Source organism: Lactuca serriola, chromosome 8 (assembly GCF_051521515.1).
Source record: "Lactuca serriola cultivar US96UC23 chromosome 8, Lser_US96UC23_V15, whole genome shotgun sequence".
NCBI lineage: Eukaryota > Viridiplantae > Streptophyta > Magnoliopsida > Asterales > Asteraceae > Lactuca > Lactuca serriola.
The window spans coordinates 23,496,387-23,509,677 of NC_136415.1; the positions used below are offsets into that span (position 1 = coordinate 23,496,387).

A 13,291-nucleotide genomic window follows, 5' to 3' on the forward strand; every position below is an offset into this window, starting at 1 on the left:
TAGTACAACGGTAAAAAGACAGGCAAAAACGGACGTCGGATGAAGAAGCTATGAATTTTTAACAGACTTTTTCTGTCGCGACCTGTTAAAAAATGTAATATTAAAAATAAAAGTCAAAATTTGCCGACGAAGTCTAAACGGGAGTTGTAGAGTATATTCTCACCTACGTGTGGAAGTAAAGAATGTCAAAATCGTAACTCGTATGCGAGAGATATGGATTTCCAAAGTTCGGGACACGAATTCCCACACTAGCAGAGGACTCACGACGTGAGCTAGTGATTAATGTGTGCCAGAGACGGGCTATCAGGCGTCGAGTCTATGGAGGGGATAAGATCGAACTCACGACGTGAGCTCTCCATGCTCATGACGTGAGCTCCACAAATGCACCCTATAAATAGAGACCGAAGGTCTTGGGTTTAGGTGCTCAATTCTACTCTCCCTTTCTACTTTTACTCAATGTTACACATCCCGAGACTACCCCGACGTCCCAGTTATGTATCCAAGCTCCGACGAAGGTCCGAAGTTCCGAAACTCCCAAGAAATTTTCCACTTTCCGGTCGAAGTGTTGCACGAGAAAAGTCTCGTTTTCTTCAAATCATCACACTTACCTGGTGAGTTCATACCCCTATATTTCCACGTTTTTACTATATTTTAGGGGGAAAAATACAATTGAAATGCAAGAAAAAAACTTATGTTAAAATGCAAATCGTTACATACAGTTTCTAATGCTTTATCTACATTTTGTGTATAAAGGTTAAATAAGTAAAATAACGTTATTACAAATGTTATACTTTACATACAAAGTTGGTAATACACTAAGGTTTATCATTCAAATGAAACACACTTTTGAAAAACTATAATAGGTATAGTTTACGAGATATTCATGATATTTTACACTCTATGAACACTATAGAAAGGAAATACTTACATTTACAAGGAAAATGGACTTTTCATACGTATATCTATTTGATACAAACTTTTGTGAGACATTTAACTTCACATACTTTCAAGTACGCATTTCAAGTCCTGTGATAATTCACAATAACATTCCATTCAAGAATTTCACAAAAAATATGAATTTATGACCATCCATTTCATTGAGAAATTTTATCAAGCATGTAATATACACTCACCCAAACACAAATTATGCAACAGAAATCAATGAGTTACCTAATACAATCTATCTAAACATGTTTCAAGTAATCTGCACTGCCAATGAAGAATTGTAGTTAAAATTGGATTTTAACTTATAGTTCTAGCAAGGGGAAAGAAATCGCACCAAATAGCATCGGTAGATAAATTGAAAACCACTGAAGATAGAAATTATTAGGATGGAGAAGGAAAGAAACCGAAAAATTGGATGGACGGAAAGAGGGAGAAGTTAGAGACGTACAAGGAAATTTGAGAAAGATATGGGTTTTTTTCTCAAGAACGACGACGTTTGTGGGGTTCTATACCTAATGCTACATACCCAACAATCACATATTCTCAAGAACGACGACGTTTGTGAATGTAGGGATGAATGTAAACCAATGGTTTTAGTTATTTTAAGTAATGATTACCTATCTTTAAATTAGGAGACACATGTTTAAATTAGGAAACACATGTTTAATTAATGAAAATTTCGGATTTTAAGGGATATAGATTCTTTTAATTTTGAATTTAGATTTTTTTAATTAATTCATTTTTAATTCTAACAAAATTTTAAATTTTACTCGATTTTATTCTTGGAGTATTCAATTATGTTAGAACTATATTCTATGAAAATGCCAGAACTATATTCTATGAAAAAAACAAAAACAATGTTTGATATTTTAAATAATTATAATGATAGAAATTAAAATGTTAAACAAATAAATTTTAAAAAAATTCTTAACCATAAATAACATTAAACCATATATTATATTTAATTTTATTCACGAGTAACCCGCAGATAGAGGTCATTCAAACGATTGAGATTATCCAGTTTTAATAGATGTACATATTATCATATAAATCAAATAATAAATATATTACATCAACTTAGTATAAAAATTACTATATTAAATTTAATAACAACGCTATTGTTATATTTAAGAAAATATATGTTTGTAAAGTTTTCAACTATATAGGTATTTTTGCGCCATGCATTCGTCTATCTATATCTATATCTATATCTATATCTATCTCTCTATATCTATATCTATATCTATATCTATATCTATATCTATATCTCACTATCCTCCCTAATAAATGAAAATAATTTTGCCACATGTCACTCTCTCATTAACTTGGACACATGTCATTTTTTGGTATTTTTGAATAAATATTTTTTCCATGCGTCATTTTCTCATTGTTTATCTTTTTTTAATTAACACATCATATTTAAACCTCAATTATTAATTGCCTTATTTGAAAATAATAATTAAATTACAATATTACAACTCATATTATTGAATATGTTTCATTTTAAATTCAAATTTTAAATTCTAAATTTTAAATTTAAATAATTTTTTGTTTAAACCTTCATATTTAATTTTTTTGTTTTATCCAACCCGTATAACATACGGGTCTCACAACTAGTCTTAACCTAATAAATAAAGATAATTTTGTCAAATGTCAACTTCTTATTGAATTTGGCACATGACATTTTTTTAGAATTTTAAAATTATTTTTTTCCACTTGTCATTTTTGTATTATTTTTTATTTTTATTCATCTTCCACCTATTAAAAGCCACCTCATAATAATTAATGTGAATTAATGTATATAATATACTTTCCATTTGTGAATTTTTATTTCTATTAATATATTAATCAATCCCATTTATGAATTTATATTAATTAGTTTTATTAGTATATAGATTAATTAAGACAAATTACATAAATGGTCCTTGTGGTTTATTCTATTTATTGTTTTTATTTCGAAAGCTTACTTCAAAAAATACCTAATTTTTTACGTTAATATCAAACATGATTATTTAAAACATGATAATAATTTTTTATTAGTATAGACTGAATTATTCATCATTTCATTTATATTTATTTACAAATTTTACTTTAGAAAATAGTTAATGTCTACCCCTTATATTTATTTTTTTTAATCAACCCGTATAATATATGGGTCACACACCTAGTCCTCCCTAATAAATGAAAATAATTTTGCCACATGTCACTCTCTCATTAACTTGGACACATGTCATTTTTTGGTATTTTTGAATAAATGTTTTTTCCATTTGTCATTTTTTCATTTTTTTTAATCTTTTCTTAATTAACACATCATATTTACACCGTAATTAATAATTGCCTTAACTGAAAATAACAAATAAATTACAATATTACAACTCATATAGTATTTAATATGTTTCTTTTTAAATTTTAAACTTCAAATTTAAATAAGTTTTTGTTTAAACCTTCATATATATATATATATATATATATATATATATATATATATATATATATATATATATGTTTTATCCAACCCGTATAACATACGGGTCTCACTAGTATACTAATAAAAGAGTAGTCTTTTGCTATGTGTCATCATATTAGATCTCTTAATTAATGTTTTGCCACTTGTCAATTTATTAGTTCTCCATTTTAAATTTATTAGACCTCCTCATTAATGTGATGCTGTTTGTCAATGTATTTATTCTCTATTGTAAATTTGAATTTTATAGTATTATTTTCATTAATTTACAAATAAAAAATATCTAATATATATTAAAAATTAATTTTACATATTTATTTGAATCAACGATTATAATTTCACATTACTAATAAAAATATCTCTTAAATTAATAATTTGTTTAAAATAACTAATTAATAATTTTGGGTTTTTACTATAAATGTTTAATTAATGTTATAACCGTGGTTCCCACGGGTTATAAACTAGTATCTTATAAAGCTAGCATTTTTCCTTATGCATTTGAAACTCTCATTCATTTTTCCTTTCACCACATTCATTTGAAACTCCCATGACTTTTCAATTTTTTTCTAACAATAATTATAATTGTTAGTAAGGTTAAATAAATATCAAACTTAAAGTGTAATCATATATAAACTAAATTTCAATATTAAAATAATATTTTTACTTCTACTTATAAAGTTATGTTTTTTTAACTTTTAACGTATTATACTTATTTTATTAGTGTTAATATATTGTTGGATGTAAACCATTATCATTTTAAAGATACAATTTTGGAACAATTTGTATAAAGTACTTAAATTATTAACTTAAATATAACATTACATGGTTAACTTAAATATAAATTTTAGTTTACCTTAGACAACCCAAAAAATATTTTGTAAATAATTAAAAGTGATAAATTATAGTGTCTTTCTAATAATGATTATAAGTTGGTTAATAAGGTTAAATAAATATCAAACCTAAAGTCTAATCATAAATAAACTAAATTTTAATTTTAAAATAATATATTTACTTCTACTTATAAAGTTATGTCTTCAACTTTTAACATATTATACTTAATTTATTAGATTTAAAATGTTGTTGTATGTAAACCATCATCAGTTTAAAGCTACAACTTTTGAACAGTTTGGACAAAAATACTTAAATTGTTAATCTAAATATAACATTACAGTGTCAACGTAAATATAAATTTCATTTCCACTTAAAAAACCAAAGAATATTTTATAAATAGTTAAAAGTGATAAATTGTAGTGATAAATGCAAAAACTAAACTGTAATCTCAATTTAACTAAAATATTTCCTAAAGATATTTTTATAATCGTTAAAGTTTTAAAGTAACTAAAGAAAAATAACACACAGTAACAATAGTTAAAAATAACTATATATAAATGATTATATTGTTACATTTAAAATCAAAAAACAATGTTTGATGTTTTAAATAATTATAATGTTAGAAATTAAAACATTTAGCAAATAAATTTAAAAAAATTAATTAACAATAATAACAACTACAAAGAACATTAAACAATATATTATATTTAATTTTATTCACGTGTAATTCGCGGGTAGAAGTCATTCAAACTATTGAGATAATGCAATTATAATAGATGTATATATATTATCATATAATTCAAAACAATCAATATATTATATCAATTTAGTATACGAATTATGATATTAAATTTAACAACAATATTATTGTTATATTTTAAAAAAATATATATTTGTAAATACTTCAACTATATAGGTGTTTTTCGCGCAACGTGCAGACATTCGCCTAGTTATACTTATAAAAGATGCATTTTTTACTTGCACCACATGCATTTGAAACCTCCATGACTTTTCTGTTTACTTCTAAGAATTATTATAAATTGGTTCATAATATTAAATTAATGCAAAAACTAAATTCTAATCATAAAATAACTAAACGAAAATATTAAAATATCATATTTTACTTCTATTTATAAAGTTATGACTTTAACTTTTTAACATATTACAATTAACTTGTTAGTTTAGATATGTTGTCGTATGTGACCAAATTTCATTTTAAAGTCATGAATTTTGTATAATTTATGATTTTATGCAATATAGTTAAATTATTAATTTCGATATAATATTAAACGATTAACTTAAATAAAAATTTCAATTAAACTTGAAAAAATCGATAGACTATTTTATAAATTGTTAAAATTTATTAAATTATTGTGTTAAACCTAAATTGTAATCCTAAATTAACAAAAAAAAAACCATGAAACTACTTTTATAGTCATTAAGAATTTTCAAATAAGTAACTTAAAATAACTTACAATAAGAATAGTTAAAAGTGCTATTATATAAAAAAAACAATGATGTTATCTTTAAAAACAAAAAAAATGTTAGTTTTTTTAAATAATTACATTTAAAAAAACTAACAATATTTATCGAATAAATTTTCAAAAACTTAAATTTCTGAAACCAAATTAAAATAATTAAGTGTTTCCAACTACGTTATTTTAAATAACTTACAACAACAATAGTTAAAAATAACATTATATACAAAAATTATATTGTTACACTTAAAAACAAAAATAATGTTTGATGTTTTAAATAATTACAATGATAGAAATTAAAAAGAAAATAAACTTTTGTAAATTAATTAATCATAACGACTATAAATATCATTAAACCATATATTATATTAATTTTATTCATGAGTAACCCGCGGATAAAGGCCTTTGGGACAATTGAGATTATAATTTTATTTTAAAGATGTCTACATTATCATATAATTCATAACAAATAATGTTTATACCAACTTATTATAAGATCTATTATATAAGAGCAAACAACATCATTGATATATTTAAAAAACATATATTTATAAAGATTTCATATATATTATTGTATTATGCGCGACGCGCAAATATTCACCTAGTAGTTAATAATAGAGGCATTTTTGCTCAAACTATAGTCATTTGAAATGCTCTTTTTTTAATTAATACCACTCAAAAGTCTTTTTTTAATAATGATTAGTCACTCAAAAGTTTTATAACTTATATATTTTGTTTAATAAGCATTTAATGGACAGTTTACCATAAAATGACAACTTTTGAGTAGACACGTATTCAAATCATATACAAAATTCACAAAGAAAACATGTCTAAATGTTTTTGTGTTGGGTTGGGGACTTTTAACCATATTTATAATATTATAACTTTTAATTTGTAAGTTTTTTATATATTAATTCTTTTATATATTTCTTGGTTTTTGAATTATTTTAATACAATTGTTGTATATATTATGGTCGAATCGTTAATATAAATTAGATATATGTAACCAATCATATATTATATAAGGTGATATGGATAATATTTAATTAAATACGCTCTATATGTTTTTTTATTGTTTTTGTTGCTTGAAAAAATAAATTAATAAAATTCATGGATGCGTCTTATTTTTCATATAAGTCTTTTTTGAAATACAAATCGTGATACATGTTACCAATATGTTATACAGGGTGATATTGATAATATTTAATTAAATATGTTATATTATAATTTTTTGTTGTATTACTTTAAAAAATAACTTATTAAAAGTCATGGTTTTGACGTATTTTTCATGTAAGTCTTTTTCTTTTTGAAATATAAATTGTTTATCTTATCACATTATACTAATTTTGTGTAACATGTGGATATAGACATAGTTATATATATATAAAGCCTAAACACATAGTTTACATCGTTGACTACAATTGTTTTCTTATTAATCGAACAATTGGATAAAGATTAAAGAAGACCACATTAAAGGGGAAATTGTTTTCAAATTGTATCTCATTTATCAAGTGTTGAGAGTTGTATAAATAAAAGGAAAGGTGGATGAGTTTGTATAAATAAGGATTGAGAGTTGGTTTAATCCCTATAGAGAAAGCTAATCAATTAACTTAGTTTATATATTTATTAAAAAAAAAATTCTTTGTACTATAATTTTATAAATACAACATTGTTAGTGCTAAGAAAACTAATTAGTTTAAAGTTTTTACAATTCATAAACGAGCTCAAAAACTATAAATGAGTTTGAGATGAGCTTGGTATCATTTACGCTCGTCTCCCATATGAGCTTTTGAATCGAGCTCGAGCATGCTATTTTTTCTTCGATCCGAGTCTATTTTTAAAAGTGGATCGTTACAAGTTGAGTTCGAACTCGACTTGACTTGTTTATACCCCTAATTGCTAATGTCCGAAAGTTAAAAACCAAATTACTTTGTAATTTATTTTCAGTATCTTTTTTCGTACAAAATTCAAATACATTTAAAGCAGATGGTGTGGTAACACTCCATAATGCATGTATGGTAACATGATACCATGGGTGATATATTGTGTGGTGATGGTTAATGCATGAGAAATATTTTTTGCATGGTGAATAAATTAAATCAATTTGAAACCAATTTAAAACCTTAGCATTCATCATTATTTCTATATTAGAAATTTGAAACCAATTTTACAATGTTACCCTTCATCTTTATTTTTATATTCAAACATATCTTTTATATTTGTTTGAGTTGTTTCTAAACCATATATATATATATATATATATATATATATATATATATATATATATATATATATATATATATATTATTAAATATCATAATACTTTAATCACAAGTACATATCACATTAATTTTGAGTATATAATAGACTTTAAAGTTAAAAAAAATTAATGAAAGTCCATAATATATATATATATATATATATATATATATATATATATATATATATATATATATATAACTTGGTTTAATTGTTGTTATGTATTAGTTTTTAATCTAATTTTAATTATGTGTTTTAATTTCAAAATTATGAAATATTTTCCTTATTATTAGTTTGTATTTATTAATATTTTTTTAGTAATTTCATTTTACACTAAACTAGAGAAGAGACCCGTGCTTTGCATGGGTCGGAAGGATTTTTTTTCAAAGTTAAATAGAGGTTTTTTGGTCATTACATATATAGGGTTTCCTTGAAACGTCGACCATGAGGGATGAAAACGCGCAACAATTTTTATGAAAAATGACAAGTAATGAAAGTAAACCTAAAGATCCATCATCACGCTTCATTACAACTTCCTTTAAGTTCTCCAACTCCTCCTCCACAACACTCTGCAACAAATATCAAGCTGAATAGTAACTGTGAGACAAACTATGAAATGGAGAAGGGTAACAATGGTCAATAATGTGTACATCTACAAGCAGCAAAACAAAAGTGTCAACTAAAAAGTCAGCATATGCAATTATATAATTACATAAAACATGAAAATAAATAAGGTAACAAAGAAAGCCTATCCGATTAAGAAAACTGCCAGAAGCTGTGGTAGCCTCTAGCATGTATTTCCTTGGAAAATCCATAAATAAAATAAAAGTTATTTGTATTTAGAAGGATTCTCTTAAAATGTTCTTTATAAAGTATATTTTCTTGCTTTGCTCCAACCTAATATATCAAACACAAATTAACCATATATTTGTAATCCTTTTAGCATGAATTTTAACACTTCCCGTCAATATTTAATATAAAATGTCAAAGTTGAAAGTGGATTATGCAATTATTTTTTGAGAATAGTTGAAAGTGGTTTTCAATGTCACCACCATCTTGACACAACACTAAAGTTCTAATTGAATCAATACATATTTTAATTAGTTACAAATTAGATATTAAAATCTATATGTACTTTCTTGCAACCAAACACATGTTCGGAATGGAATTGAATTCCTATTCCAGTCAAATCCATTCAAGTAAAATGAATATACAGTTAATATATATGAAAGAAAATGAAGAAACAATTGTTTCATGTATGTGATTATGAAACTAACCTGTGAATATGAATGAACCATTGCTTATTGCTACAAGAAACATAAACAATTTATCAGAATTATGCAATATGATTAATAACCCACGTGCAAATTGAATGAGTAGAAAAACCATATAATCAAATATTCAAATCTTAAATGTTTTTCAAATTGGAAATTTTTCCTATAAATCCACGTGCAAATTGAATGAGTAGAAAAACATAATTCAAAGTTATAAAGGGCCTATCAATGACAATTATTTAGTGATTTAAAATTTGCAAAATCACTCAATCATAGCACAAATTTTTTATTATAATTTACAGAAACAAAAAAGATTTAAACTACAAAAATCAGATGTAACCATGGAAAATAAATCATATTTGTGACGGGAGAAAAAGTAAAAAAATGAGAGAATTCAATCATGTCAAAATTTGCGGAAAAGATACTGAAAAAAGAGCATCCTTTCAAAGATCATGATTAATTTTGGAACTTCCAAACTAAAGAAGTTGGAAAAAGAAAAAGTACTGAAAACAATTAAGGAAAAAACATAGGATTGTACGACTTTAGATTTATAAGGTTATATCCAAATGTGAGAAAGCCAGAAAGGGCATAAGAATTTCTTTTTACCATTGCTTGAAATCCTCAATCGAAATCTGATTATTGTGGAAAACGGCGTCATTTGAGGATATCACTTGCCAACCAATTGATTTTCCTAAATTTTGTCGACACTTTTGTTCTTTTTTGTTTTGCCGCCTTTGTTCAAACCATACGCGACAACAGTTTCCCTTACGTTCATCCAGATAGAGTACACTCGACAGCACAACAGAAATCCAAAATTATATTAGTCGATTGAGGAAATTAGGGCAATACGGTAAAGGAATGGGTGACATATCAAAGCATGAGTGGTTTATAATTGACATCCTGGACGTATACCGAATCAACCAAATTAAAGTTTCAATTCTAACTTTGACTTGTCAGATTCCTCGTCTTCCTCTTCTTTAATGTCCTTTCCTTCACCCTACAAATTAAGATCATAATAAAGTTTTCAGATTCTAAAATTCGACAAATTGACAAACTTTGTGTTTCATTTTCTCATGAATTTCACGAATTTGGAATTCTACCAGTTTCTTGTTGTATGTCTGGAGTGTTTTCTCGTATTCGGCCTTCCTCTTCTCTGCTTTAGCTATGAATGGAGCTTTCTCTTGATTTACCAACGCAAATCATGAATCAATTAAAAGCTTGAAAAGGTTGATTAATTTCGATGAATTTTAATACTTACAGGTGCGGAAAGTCATTTCCATTTATCACCACCAGCTTTCCCAGAGTCATTTCCATTCGATCGAAACAGAGAAGCTAAAAGTCAACGACGGAATAATACTCACAACAGACACGGATTTGTTTTTAGGATGCTTTTCTTTGTACTGTGTCTGGAAATCCTTCCTGAAATGATCAAAAAATCAACGGATCAACAAAAATAACAATTTCAACGTCATCGAATTGAAGAAATATCTACAGATCTCTCGAAATTTAGGTTTAATAACACATACATAAAGATGAATAAAGCACTAACAGGCCTCTTTGGTTTGTTAGGATCCTTTGCTTCCTTAGCCTTCTTCGCCAGAGCTTTCTTCGGAGTCGGTGCTGCTTTCTTCTTCACGGCAAGCCTAATCATAATTCACAGATCATAAAAACGGAATTAATCAAAGCTATCAACAGATTCTGCTACAGGAAACGAAAACAACATAAAAAATTACAGATCGTGACGGAAATTCACCTGCTATCGAATTTTTTGGTGTATCATCTAGGTAGTGGAGGTTGGTAGCGAACATAAGTGGGTCAGAAATCAGAAAGAACGGAGACGTGGAAACGTTAAACAAACAGGAAATCGAGGATCAAATAAGAATATAGCAAACAGTCAGTAAAAGGGAGAAGTTCAAGTACGTGAAATAGGAGAGGCAGAGGTTAGCAACTTTGTTTGAGATAGCAGCGGGAGAGGTGGTGGTCTACGGAGGGAACTGGTTTGACGTTGTGTGGAAGGAGGAAGGAGAAGTTCGTTGTTTGAGAGGAGGCAAACAAAGTGGAGAAATAGTTGAAGATAAGGCGGCGAGGAAGATGAAGAGGCAGTGATAACCCGATGAACAGTACCTTGTCAGGTACTGTTCCTAATGGAACTAAAACTAATATTAGTATAAATTATAGTATTTTAATTTAATTTTAATGAATAATGAAATAAAAGGAATGAAGTATAACAATTTTGTAAATTTTAAAGAATGATAGAAAAAATATTAAAAAATATAATAACAACTAGATGAAAGAGTAAAAATAAAAGTTGAAAAATAAATACACATCTAATAGGGAAAACGGCGTGTGAGGGTAATAACTTTTTCGTTTTGTTCAAGTATAGACAATTTTTTTATACACATTCAACCATTTAACCTTTCAAATGTGTTTACATATTACCATTTGTCATCAGCTATCTCAGGTGACAATGGTAAAATATGAACATAACTAACAATTTAAATTGTCAAATATGTACAAAAAACAAAAATTGCCAAAATGTGAACAAAACGAAAAATTAATTACCCCCATAAGTTATTTTCCGCATTTTAATAGAGATTTTATTTTTCGTATTTGTTTGTATTATTTTTCCCAAAGTTATTTTAAGCCATCAATAATGGTTGATTATTTATCCCACTTATAGCTTTTTTGATTTGACAAATCAATTTTCTACAAATTTATTTTTAGTAAAAAACTTATGATCATAAATATTAATTAATTATTGATCAATTCTTAAAAAAATATTAATAAATATATTTTTATTTTTGTAAAATACTTTATACAACCTCTTATATTTTTCTTTTGTTTTTAAACATATTTCATATATTTAAAGTAAATAGTATCCAACAATAAAATTAAATATGTAACAATAAGTATATATGGTCTTTTAAAAAAATATTAAAAAATATTACATATCAAATAAAAAACAAAAAAATTGTAATATAAATGTTTTCAAATTATTAAAACTTTTTTATACTTTTTAATTAGATGTTTATAAACTTTTAATTTTTTTTAATACAACGTTGTATCTTTTGTTTAACTATAGTATTTTAAAATGTTACAAAAAAAATATTAAATTGTTATACAAAATCTATGAAACTTTTAAAAATGTTGTAAAAGAAAGTTTTGAAAGATTTGTATGAGAATACTTGGTTTAAAAATAGGTGTATGAAAGTATTAAAAAAATTAAAAAAAATTATAACCGAAGTTTAAAACATTGTATTAAAAAACTTGTAAGAAAAAAATAGCTTCATAATGTTGTAATAAATTATAAATACTCTTAAGAAATTTGTAAAAAAATTGTTCTCATTTAGAAAACTTTTTTTGTACACATCTGATCATTTAATTTGTTAATGTGTTCACTTGTTACCATTGTCACATGAGATAGAAGGTGACCATGATAATATGTGAACACATTTAACAATTTAAATGGTGAAATGTATACAAAAAAGTAGTTGTCTAAATATAAATAAAACGGAAAAGTATTTACCTGACAAGTCATTTTCCCTATCTAATAACAATAATAAACTTACACCTTCCTGCCTAATAACCATAATAAACGTACATCCCCAAACCAAAGCAAGCCTTTCGATATTGGTTTATGAAAAGACAATTATGCCCTTTGACTAGGGTAAACCCTTTTTGGCAAACTTAAGAAAGAAAGTGATAATTTGGGAATATTGACAAAATATATAGTAGGGTTGTTTAAAAACAAAAAGATCTTGGTAACCAACAAATCCTTTGGTAAAAAACAGGGAGAGACTACATAACCCCCATATTTCACACAAACACAATGCCCAATGCCACTTTTTCCATATCACCAGTACACTTTAATGCAGTAATTGAACCATAACCCCCACAAACCCTAGTGTAAGATATATTTTTAATCATTTGTTTACTATACAAAAGAGTCATTATGGACAAAGTGGAAACTCCAACATTTATATAGAGATAGATATGAACATTTCATACCGATATGGAATATCGTGACACTCCGCCTCACA

General features: G+C 25.8%; 1 pseudogene; it reads right to left on the reverse strand.

Moving 5' to 3' along the window:
• Positions 1-10,176: 10,176 nt before the first annotated feature.
• LOC145066705 (HMG1/2-like protein) lies at positions 10,177-10,902 on the reverse strand (annotated as a pseudogene).
• Between the last annotated feature and the right edge of the window lie 2,389 nt (positions 10,903-13,291).